The following is a 12,807-nucleotide window of genomic DNA, read 5'->3' as shown; positions in this document are numbered from 1 at the left end:
AATGGTACCATATGAGTGACCTGTGGTTGAAATATATGATAAAAAGTTCTTATGTAGGTGTGTGTTTTATCGAATTTACACATGAGACAATTAATCAGACTATGAATCGTGGCATAATTGTATAAAGTTGCACTATGTTCTTTACATTAATAGTAGTCCGTAATGACATCTATCGTAGTTCTAGAAAGCAGACTATAAACATGCTGGACCAAGAAAGTAAATGATTTAATCAGAAGTGATGTTCCTTTCTCTCCTCCGACCTGCCTCACTCAGCATGTCATGCGGCGCTATGTATCTTCCATGCACAAAACAATGAAAGTGTTTCAACCCACGCTACCTGACAGTGTACTGGAAATGAGGCTGAAACACGAACCTTTGTATTGGTAGTCTCACATCCAATCAACAGCTGAATCGACTGGGAACCATTGGCGAATGTGCACAGTTGATAAGCTGGTGTAAATTCGTAACTCCTAGACATTCTCCTTCTTTTTGACCCTCCCCCCCCTACCCCCCCCCCCCCCAATAATCACGAATCGAAGATCTCTTAAAATGCTTTCTTGATGGAAACCAGAATCACTTTCCTCCACTGTAAAACAATCGAGGATCGTTGATTCTACAAGAAGGAACTTGACTTTGACTTCGAACAGCGCCTACGTGTTATGTTTCATTCACACACGTCAGCACAGAGACACCACTGCCAGACCTGGAGATAGTGGAAGAGACTCAGCGCGTGGCGCCAAAGAACCGATTACATAAGCTCACAAAGGGCGGCGCGGAGGCCAGCCGCTGCGGTTCATTCACCAGCTGTCCTCTGCTGTGCCTGTGAACGGATCTCTTAGCTATATGCTCTTACCGTCGATTTTGCTTTTAAAACCGCGAGATAGGTACTGTAGTTTCCTTGAAATCAGCCCACATTGGTTGCCTTGTCGGAGGACAATTACTGTACGCCCTAATTCAAAGTAAAGATTTGTAGTTACCGAGTATAAAATGTTTTACGAACACAGTATGCTAAGACAACGCTCTCCAACAATACTGCCTGCCTAATCCAGTCGATCGAGGACCGCTGTAATACAGTATGTACGAAGATGGTTTAGTTAGTGTGGGAAAAAAAGAAAGAAACAGTGTTTGTTTCGTATACAACTCACCTTACTTTTCGACATAGTTTCCTTTGATGGATATACACTTGGTTCAGCGATCCTCCACCTTTTTCATCCCATTGAAAAAATAGGTTCTGTCAAACTGCAAAATATTCGTTGAGTGCGACTATAACTTCCTCATTTGATGAAAATTTCTTCCCAGAAAGCCAAAGTTTCAAGTTAGGGATCAGGAAGAAGTCTCTTGGCGCTAAGTCTGAATAATACGGTGGATGAGCGCCCATTTCATACACTTTCGCCATTGTTATCGCTGATGTGTGGGATGGTGCATTATCCTGGTGAAAGAGCAATTTTTTGCGTGCCAACTTTAGTCTTTTTTTTTTTCAGCCAATGCAAGTTTCAAACGATCCAGCAATGAAGCATAATAGAGTCGAGTTACGGTTCTGCCTTTTTTCAAGTAATCTATGACGATTATTTCGTGGGAATCCCAAAAAAAAAACAGTGTCGTTACCTTAGATGCTGACAAAATGGTCATTGCTTTCTTCGGTGCACTTTCACCTGCCTTTGTCCACTGATTTGACTGCCGTTTTCACTTTGGCGTGTAATGATGGATCCAGGTTTCATCAAAAGTCACAATTCGACGCAAAACGTCTTGCAGATTGCGATTAAACATCGCTAGAGATTGTGTTGAAATGTTATGGAGGATGCGCTTTTGATCGACTAAGCAATCGCGGCACCAACCTCGATCACTGCTTCTTCATAGCCGGTACTGCGTGAGGGATATTAAGCACTCACTCGGTTGATCTGTCTACAGCCTCGGCAAACTCACGCATTTTTATTCAGCGGTCTTGCTTTACCATACCATGGATTTTGTCAATGGTTTCCTTAGTGGTGACCTCAGTTGGACGCCTTTAGCGCCCTTCGTCTTCGGTTCTTGTCCGACCACGTTTAAATTCATTAATCGAAAAATAAATGGTCTTTAATGGTGGTGCAGAGTCCGCATGAACTTCATCCAATTCATTTTCGATTTTTGCGGCAGTGCTACCCATCAAATGAAAATGTTTAATAACTGCACGAAACTCGGTTTCCTTCGTTTTAAAACACAGTCGACACACTGACCAGTGCAGATAGCAGTCAACATTGTTGAAATTCATTATATGATCCTTGGAGTTAACAAGCTTACCAACCATGAAGGTACAGCAAAAATGTTCCATTCGTGCATGAAAACTGAGTGGACTTGTCAATCTACTCTCCTAGTACGTAAAACAAAATAGTATACACATAACTATAGCGAGCGTCTGCAAAGTTCGGTGAATGGTCAAACCCAAATAATGGAAACAAGAATTGAAAAGTAAATACCTCTAGTGGCCTGTCAGCAAACACTTCTTGTGGAATCGTTCGAAGCTCCTCGGCCACGCGTTGTTGGATATCCGCAACGTCTGCTAATGTTCGTGAACAAGGATGCTTACACTGTCTTTGCTTATCTTCAACTCTTCTGCTCTCATTCGCAAAGATAGCCTCAAGCATCCATCGAACTCGTGTCATTGCGAAACAGAGCACAAAATGGAGCAATGCGTTAACCTGTTTCACTTGAATTTAGGGAGACTCATCGAATGTTAGTGCAAGGGTACGATGTTGAAGCAGTGAGCAAAATGTGTGTGTTTGGGTGGTTTAAACGCCTTAATACGGGAAGGACGGTGTCGAGGATGAGTCACGTTCGAGGCAACACGTACAACCTCAGCAACAACGAAAGAATGCAACGAATGCTTGCTGAATCTTGGCAGGTGACATTAGAATGAGAGCAAAGGGATCGAAGATAAGACAGTGTGAGCACTATTGTTCACGTGCATTCACAGACGTTGCGGGTATTCGACCGCGCGTGACCACGGTACTTAGTGCGATTCCAACAGAAGCGTTTGCTGACCGTTTCCAACAACTTCACAACGGATGCCACAAATGTGTTGTAGCTAATGCTGATTACATTGAAGACCAGTAAAGGTATTTTATGTGTAACTTTTGTTTCCTTTAGTTTCGGAGACCATTCACCGCACTTTTCAGCTGAAACTTGTATGTTCATACTCCAGTGCACTCATGGTGCCGTTCAAAGAATAAAGGCAAAATATGTATGACATGAAGTAATTGGTTTTATTCTGTTCTAAACAGACAGATGTAATGTAACGTTAATAACGTAATATCCTCATTTAGGCTTTGCCAAATCGTTTGTTGGGTGCTACCATGGTTTCCCTTACCCGACCCCGTCTGATTTTCTGTTCAGTCCCCTGATGACATCGACGAAGACGGGACGGCGAACGTGAACCATCTTTCCTCCATGCACTCCCAGGTTCAGGGAGGAATGGGAAATCAGTATCTTCTCTTGTTCTTTCTACATCGAGTCGGCATGGTTATTACCAGACTTGACATCGTTAATGTCAGTGTGCGCCCTTCCTTTCGCCACCCTTTTACCCCCTTTCTCTCTCCTCTCCCTCTCCCCAGCTGTCCGCTGGTAGTATGATACATTCGAAAATTTTCTAACTGTTAGTGTATCGCGTATCTGAAGCGAGGCGTGGGTACCAGCCCGGTGTTCATCTAAACAGATGTGGGGAAACGTTCTAAAAACCACATCCTGGCTGCCGGATTCGCCTGCTGTCGCCGTTAATCCACCTGGCAAATTCGATCAGAGGCCGCGCGCCTGCATGAATGCCGTCGGCGGCGTGCTGACAAGCCTGGCTATCCGATCCGGTGTAGGAAGTCAGTATCGTGTAAAAATAACCGAAAATGGACGGTATTTTGGTCGCTGGGCTGATTTAGTAACCCTAACGAGATATCTTTCTTCTATTTCACTAAACTTTGACTTAGAACTCTTGTTAAACCGTCTACGATGACTAGAATTGCAACAACTATTTTTCCCATTCCTTTGTGTTCTACAAAATTTTGATGAATGGCGAACGCTTGGTAATTAGGTAGTATTATTAATAAAAAATGCTCGCCTTTCATTGTAACTGTACTTGCGGAAAGCATGTGATTAATTATTCCGCAGTCCACGTACATAATATTTTCTGAATAGATTTCTGTTTGACTTTGCGGATTAAAAGTGCTAGACGTCAGTTTAGAATGTAAAGCTTCAAACACGGGCCGTCTGTTGAGAAATCTTATACTGTCGTTAAATTTGATTTTCATCTTTAGCCAGGCTTCATGTAAGTGAAAATTTTCCAAGTTTAGACACGCATCCGCGGTGAAGCGGAAATCATCCTATTGTAAAACTTTGAACATAGCTGCTAAGGTTCAGTGGCCGTGTCAGAATTATATTAGAACAAATAAGCCCTCGGTCACAAATATTAAGCCAAAATTGACTAGGTTTCGACGCTACTACGAGTTTTGTTGCAACCCGTGTTCACTCAGGTACGAGCAGCCCTTAGCGGCTCGCCATCTTATCTTATTCACAACTTTTCATGACGTCGCCTTTCCGGCTTAGATTTTTTTTAGAATGTGACTTGTAAGTACTGCACCTCTTTCCAGTCAGTACACACTTTAGTTTATTAATGTCTTATATACCTATTATGTTTTAGAACAGTTAGTTTAATTCTGAAGACGACGCTCATAGTAGCGTCGAAACCTGGTCAATTTTGACTTAATATTTGTGACCGAGGGCTTATTTGTTCTAATGTCATCCTATTGTGTCTAGGAACTAGACGAGACGACACCAAGATTAAGATGGTGGACAAACCCACACACAGCGAGCATAGACACGTGTTACCTTGTAAGTTTGTAGACAGAAACAACAGTATTTTCGTTGAGAGGTTGGAGGGCCGGGGGTGGGGGTGCGGGGCAGTAGATGCCTCTCGTCTTTCTTAAAATGTGACGCATCTGGATACTAAGCGATAATCAACTATGTCAGAATTGATAGGAGGAGGGTGAGGTCTTAGCCAACGGCCATGTCGCAGGGGGACACCGATTCCTGTCAGATCACCCGAAGTTAAACGCTGTTGGGCTTGGCTAGCTATCACTTGGATGGGTGACCGTCCTGGTCTGCCGGCCGCTGTTGGCAAGCGGGGTGCACTCTGCCCCTGTGAGGCCGGTTGAGGAGCTACTTGATTGAGGAGTAGCGGCTCGGATCACGAAACCTGACACTGGCCGGGAAAGCAGTGTTCTGCCCACATGTGCTCCTCCATATCCGCATCAAGTGATGCTTATCGGTTGAGGATGACAAGGAAGTCGATCAATACTGTTGGCCCTTTCTAGACCTGTTCGCACGGAGTTCAGTTTAGTTTAGGTTAGGGTGACGTCCTGGCTGGAGTGTATTTATAGACAGGTCTAAAAATATGAAAGGGCCTATTGTGATGGATGGATGGATGGCTGTATGGCAGCGCCCAAACACGAGCTGAAAGATAGTGTGACTTGTCCTGCTAGAAATGTTGAAAATATTGTAATAAATAATATGCTTTATACAGAACTCGCCCGATTCTCACTGCTACGCATATCCTTAGGCTTGAAAAGTACCGAAAGCGTGGCTCACGTTATCTATGGAGCTTCTTACTAAATGCTCGCACCGAGCGAGGTGGCGCAGTGGGTAGACACTGGACTCGCATTCGGGAGGACGACGGTTCAATCCCGCGTCCGGCCATCCTGATTTAGGTTTTCCGTGATTTCCCTAAATCGCTCCAGGCATATGCCGGGATGGTTCCTTTGAAAGGGCACGGCCGACATCCTTCCCCGTCCTTCCCTAATCCGATGAGACCGATTACCTCACTGTCTGGTCTCCTTCCCCAAAAACAACCCAACCCAACTAAATGCTCGCACTGTGGCTTAGCTTGTGCCCTCTGGGGTATTTTATAGTTCGAGTAAGCAGTAACTTCACATAGCGCATATTGTCTTGTTGCAGGTTGGGGGAATCATGAAGTACAAACAGCCGCTCGGAAGTGATATATAGCAGGAGGCAGCGAGCCCGGAACAGCTGCGACGAACGCGCAGCTAATGCCACAACTGCGACAACGCGACTTCACCCCGAGCAACGCAACAGGTATGCGCGCGCTACTCGCCAACGTGACAGGCAGGAAGAAGGGCCCGTAATTAGGTGCGCTGTAGCTCAAAACGTCCAGGCACTGGCGTCACGACGAAAGCGCGAGCGGTGCAGACTGTGCGTGGGAGAGTCTGTGAGTACAGGCACAACGCGACAACTCCACTGCGTGTTTTCTGCCAGAATCTGTCAACGGAGAGAACTGAGGGAGATGGCTTTAGGGTTCCACAAGTTCGGTAACTCTGCCAGAAATATTTCGTAAGAGTTCCAGGGATCCTCTGTCGACCATTTACGACGCCATTTCAAGCTGACATGTGGGAAGCATTTAAAACCGCTAACTCCCGTTTAGAGCTAAGGAATTATTACCACTAAATGGTAAGGCATTCTATAAATGACTATACAAACCTATTGTTTCAATGACCTACTTCTGTATCAATGGTAACGGTTTGATATTTGATCGCCTATTTAAAGCAGGGTTCAGTGGATCTTGATTAGGGAAAATCTGACGGATTTACTGGACTGGCCTGTTCAAAATTACCAATTCTTTTTACTTGACGATATAAGCGTCATTTTTGTGACATGTCAGCCTAGAAAAAAATGGAAATGAGCGTTTGGCGTCATTGGCCGGGAGGCCACTTGAACCTGGCAGCAACTGTTCATTATACATCAAAAAAGTGGACAGGATTACCGCCTTCAGTATATAAGAGCTTAACATCTTCACAGTTTCGACAACACCGGTCGGTGCGGCCGAGCGGTTCTAGGCGCTTCAGTCTGGAACCGCGCGACCGCTACGGTCGCAGGTTCGAATCCTGCCTCGGGCATGGATGTGTGTGATGTCCTTAGGTTAGTTAGCTTTTAGTAGTTCTAAGTTCTAGGGGACTGATGACCTCAGATGTTAAGTCCCATAGTGCGCAGGGCCATTTGAACAATATTAATATTACACACTTCCTTCTCTTAGGCAAATGGAACAAATCGGTTGGTTCTTTTTGCGTTTGATGTAGTCTACAGTGGGCTTGATGGGACTTACGAAGGCGGAATTAGTTTGTGGGCGGTTCCTAAGAAAACAAAAAAGCGTTTCTCGCAATTTTTGCCGTCAGTGGCAGACCAAATCCCAGGTGCGGATTCCAAGACGACCATGCACAGAAACTGACTGAAATTTTTACTATATATTCCTAAGATGCCGATCTCGCACAGCCTTGAAAATTTTCTGGATATCTTTATCCCTTTCCCACATACAGAGGTTCAAACTTACCCTACGTATACACCTAAAATTGAAAGGCACTGACTAAAAATATGGGATACCAGCTGCCTCATTGTGCCTTCCTCAGCACCTGTAAAATTTTCACAAAATTTTTGGCATTTGAACATAGCCACGCATTTTTGTGCTGGGAGAGGAGGAGACGGAGAAGTAATAAATACTGGAAGGCAGTAGATGGCGGTTGTGTTACAGAAATAACAAAGGAGACAATTGGAGTGTGAAGAAGAGTGGGACACAGTGGCAGTGTAACATAGCTGATAGTGACAGAAAAGTGCTAGGAAAAGAGTGAAGGAGACAGTACCAATGGGAGAGGGATAAAGAGCAGGAGAAAGTGAAAATGAAGGTGGGTGGGAGCCAGTGAAAATGAGAGAGAGAGAGAGAGAGAGAGAGAGAGAGAGAGAGAGAGAGAGAGAGAGAGTCTATGACGATGACAGCGAGGAAGAGAGAGATAATGACAGTGAGAAAAAACGGCAGCAGAGTGAGGGAATGAATGAGATAGTAGCAGTAAGAGAGAGCAAGAGGGAGACAGTGACAGTGAGAAGATACAGTAATAGTAGGACAGAACGAACGCGGCTGTGGCTTTGAGACAGGAGACAGTGATAGTTGAAGAGCGACAAAGATATAATGTCAATGAGTTGAGCCGAATAAGCGAGAGAGAATGGGCAAGTAGGAGTGGATGGGTGTGAGCGACTGAGAGCGATGGACTAACATGTGTGAATGAGTTACAGATGGGGTAGCTAGTGGGGGTCAGAGATGAGGTGCATGTTAAAAAGAGCGCAAATATGCTCCGGTGCCAATATTTCTGCGAAAGTTTTTGAAGAAGCTGAGGAAGACAGAATAAGGCAGCTGGTATCCCACTTTTCAGTCAGTCTTTCGCGCTCCGATAGAAGCTCCTCTGGCTTCCTTATAGCTGAGTTGCGAGTGACACTTGTTCCATCGTCACCACAAACGTCTGACTTGATCGCAGTTTGTATTTCGTTTTACGGAACGGAGCGAAGTGGCACAGTGTTAAACGCACTGGATTCCTGTTGGTGGCAGCGGAATTTAAATTCCCGTAGGCTGTCCAGTTTTATGGCTACCGTGATTTCTCTAACTCACTTAAGGTCAATGATAGGATGATTCCTTTTAAAAGGTCACGGCTGAATTATTTCAGTGCCATTTTACAGTCTGAGTTTGTGATCAGTTTTGTGATAAACTCGTCGCCACAGATCTTCCTTCCTTTTCCCGTTCCACGCAGGTTTGGTTTCTCCAGTGGACGAGGTTTAAGTGGGACGCGCTGCACATGCGGTAGGAGCGGTCACACCAGCTATCCAACCGCAAGTGTAACAGTAGATTGTGTTGCCTACATGTAGTCCAAACTACAAATTGGTGCTATTGAAGAAGTCCACTGTGGGCGATATTTTTCTGTAGCGCCGATGTCGAGAGAATTGCTTGAACAATAGAAACTTCCTGGCAGATTAAAACTGTGTGCCGGACCGAGACTCGAACTCGGGACCTTTGCCTTTCGCGAGCAAGCTGTGTGGACGGGGTGTGAGTCGTGCTTGGGTAGCTTAATTGGTAGAGCACTTGCCCGCGAAAGGCAAAGGTCCCGAGTTCGAGTCTCGGTCCGGCACACAGTTTTAATCTGCCAGGAAGTTTCATATCAGCACACACTCCGCTGCAGAGTGAAGATCTCATTCTGGAGCTAGAACAATTACCCTCATGCAGCGGCCCAACTATTGTGATTTACACTTGCACTTACATGACTGCTCGGCAGTTTACATTTACTGGCCTGGCAGTGTGTTCATCGAAGCACCTTTACACTATTTCTCTACCGTCCCATTCTCGAACGCCACATGGGAAAAATTTAACACTTGAATCTTTCCGTACGAGCTCTGATTTCTCTTATTTTATCACGGTGATCATTTCTCCCTATGTCAGTGGGTGTAAAAAAATTTTTTCGCATTCGAGGAGGACGTTGGAGATTGAAATTTCGTGATAATATCTCGTCACAACGAAGAACGCCTTTGTTTCAACGCTTGCCACCCCAAATAATGTATCATATTCACGGCACCCTCTCTCCTATTTCGCGATCACACAAAACGAGGTGCCCTTCTTTGAGCTTTTTCGATGTTCTCCGTCCTGTCTGGTACGAATCATATATCACGCAGCAATGCACCAGAAGGGGAGGGACAAGCGTAGTGCAAGCAGTTTCTGTAGTAGACCTGTTACATCTTCTGAGTGTTCTGTCAGTAAAACGATCTTTGGTTTGCCTCCTCCACAACATTATCTATGTGATCTCTCCATTTAAAGTTTTGCGTAATTGTAATTCCTAGGTATTTAGTTGAATTGATATCTTTTAGATTTGTGTGATTTATCGTGTAACCACTTTTCGCATCATACAGATATCTTGTCTACATCATTTTGCGTGTAGTTTTGATCTGATGAATTTACTAAACGTTAAAGGACAGAATTGTCTGCAAATAATCAAAGAGGGGTGCTCAGATGGCCGCCTAAATCGTTTATATAGATTAGGTACAGCAGAGGGACTTAATCATTTCGCCGGCCGGTGTGGCCGAGCGGTTCTAGGCGCTTCGGTCTGGAACCGCGCGACCGCTACGGTCGCAGGTTCGAATCCTGCCCCGGGCATGGATGTGTGTGATGTTCTTAGGTTAGTTAGGTTTAAATAGTTCTAAGTTCTAGGGGACTGATGACCTCAGAAGTTAAGTCCCATAGTGCTCAGAGCCATTTGAACCTTAATCATTTCCTTGGGAAAGGCCATATATCATTTTTAGTTTACTCGGTGACTTTCCGTCGATTACTGCGAACTGTGACCTATCTGACAGGCTGTGTAGACACACAATTAGAAGTCGATGGTGAGGAACGATGTCAGAAGCTTTCTCGAAATCTAAAAATATGAAATCAGCTTGCATAATTACACTTGTACGAGCGTTTCCCTTGCCTCACGGCAAATATCAACCTTATTTTTATGAGGGAACTCTGATGGCGCCGACAAGATGGCTTATCACTCACCGCCACAAAGACACCCCTAGCACTAATCGCTATTCCCTACGATGACTGCAAAACTGTATCGTTTGATCGACAAGGTTGACAAACTGGGGACTGAATCCCAGCGGCGATTGAGAGCCAAGGCGTCGAATGCTCAAGAGAAAGTACACACGTAGTATTAAAACAGTTGAAGTGCATCAGCACATGCGTGCAAACTCCAACGCTAAAATGGCACAGGCTTCAGAGATACGATCGGCCATTGTTTCCAAACAGTTCACTCGTGTAATGCCTGATTAAGGTTCATGGGAATATAATGAACAGGAAACTCATTTACATACGCGTCATTCTGTTCGCCCGTGTCATCCCCAGATTTATTCAAGGCAGTTTGCATCTGGCAAGGACCTCGAACTTCTGGACAGTCTAAGGAGAACGACCTTGGTTGCTAACCGGCTGGTCATCGCGTCCTTAGTCGTAAAGTGTCACGGCGGCCCCGTTGAAGCAAACGGAATGCGTCGGGCACCTGGCCAAACGCGCCGCAAGCGGCAAATTGCCAGCAGCTGCGTGCCGCGCTCAGTGAACCCTTCGTACATATTTGAGGAGGAAACAGATACGGGAGCTTGATAACAATTGTCGGCTCACACACCACGGTATTTTGTGGTTTTTCGTACAGTGTTAGTGGTATTTCATTGGACTACTATATGGATTAATTATATACATTGGAAAACAGTAAAGGAACGTCTCTAAAGATGTAACATGGAAACAGCTTATATGCACCTGGCACCTATAGTGAGGGCAATTATAGGGTGGTTCAAATTGTTGGATATGGGCGGAGTATGAACAAAGTCCGGAGCATGAAAACACTGAGCTTATAACAAATGTATTGAATTTCATGAAGTGGTCTGTTCAGAGCATAGCAAGGTGTTAAATGAACATTGTCTTCCTAGAACAACGGCGTCAACTAACACGATCCATCAAAATTTGATTTCAGCTATACATTGTCCTTGCGAACTCGGCAGTGCTTTGCAATTGCTAAATATGTATGGGAACTGAATGTACATCTTAATCTGTGTCCTCTCCCTCTCTGTCCATCTCCTCCTCCCTCTCCCTTTCTCCATCTCCCCCCCCCCCCCCCTCTCTCTGTCGTTCTCGCCCCCCCCCCCCCTCTCTGTCGTTCTTGCCCACCCCCTCATCCCCCGTGTCGTTCTCCTCCTTCCTCCCCTTATTTCTGTCATTGAGCCTTGTTCATTGGTGTAGCAAAGGAAACCTTGATTGGAAATTAAGTCCATCAAAATGAACAGGTAAATCTGTTGGGGTCATTGGTGTATGGTATATGAGAGAAACCTCTCTAGCTGCTGGATTTGAGGATAGTAGCTTCAACGACAGTATTCCGCATACTTTTAATCCGCAAACATGTAGGATTACAAAGTTTCGGATGATTAATTTCCATAGTAGTATTCTAATCATAAGCTGGTAAGCCATATACGCAACTTTCCTGTTTTCTGTTAAAACCGACTGTAGGGAATAAAACGAAAGAGCACATTGTTGTGTATTCTCACTGTAAGTTTTAACAGAAAATCTTACATTGTTGTTTAAAGAAACATATAGCCTATGTCCGTCTGAATGTTTGTTAGAGTATTGTGCAAAAATTTGTTTGCTAACAACGTTTGCCTATTGTATCTTATATTACATACTCCATATATTTGAAAAGTATGTAGTCTGTGGCTAGTCCATATTTTATTACAGTATCGTGCGAAAGTCTGAAGTAAATATGTAAAGAATTACCAATAATGTATGATTCGAATGATGTATGTATAATGTAAGATATGTAAGGTGGGTTTATAATTGCATATTTGACTTCCGTGAACATGGTCCTGACTGAAACCGGTCGCTAAATAAATTGCATTAGTCAGCATTTGCGTTATACGTTTCCTATATTAGGAGGGTAATCACAAAAGTAAGGTCTCCTATTTTTTTATAAGTACATAGACCTGTTTATTTCTACAATGGTTTACATCAGTTTACAGCTTGAACATTTAGCTATTTTTCGACATAATCACCATTTCTGTCACGCATTTTTGTAGACGCTGTGTCAGTTTTTGCCTGCCCATGTCATACCAGCTCGCCGCCATGCTGTTTAGAAAGTTATGAACCTCTTCTTTCACCTCGTCTATGTGCTTATAAAAAAATAGGAGACCTTACTTTTGGGATTACCCTCATATAAATGGGACACACCATGTGTGTATATTAGAAATTAGATGGAAATAAATTCGCTGAATGCGAATGGCTTGCATCAGCTAGCCGTATTAGGTGTAGATTTTCTGTCTGTCAGTGACATGAAAATTTGTACCGGACCGGGACTCGAACTCTTATGTCCCGCTTTCTTAGGTTATACGTGCACGCCTGCAAGACCGACTCAGAAAAGTTCCATGTGTCACACTCGACATCCCTGTACC

The 12,807-nt window shown here is 44.3% G+C and overlaps 1 protein-coding gene across 3 annotated transcripts in view; it reads left to right on the top strand.

The window, feature by feature from the left end:
- Positions 1–12,807, top strand: part of LOC124544634 (putative fatty acyl-CoA reductase CG5065) — a 498,437-nt gene that overhangs the window by 423,239 nt on the left and 62,391 nt on the right. For all 3 annotated transcript variants that reach the window (XM_047123243.1, XM_047123241.1, XM_047123242.1), the window contains one exon: positions 5,974–6,111. The gene's annotated coding sequence lies outside the window, so the exon portion shown is untranslated. The remainder of the gene's footprint in view (positions 1–5,973; positions 6,112–12,807) is intronic.

This window comes from Schistocerca americana, chromosome 8 (genome assembly GCF_021461395.2).
Source record: "Schistocerca americana isolate TAMUIC-IGC-003095 chromosome 8, iqSchAmer2.1, whole genome shotgun sequence".
In the NCBI taxonomy this organism is placed as follows: Eukaryota; Metazoa; Arthropoda; class Insecta; order Orthoptera; family Acrididae; genus Schistocerca; species Schistocerca americana.
This window is presented reverse-complemented; position numbering and strand designations above follow the sequence as displayed.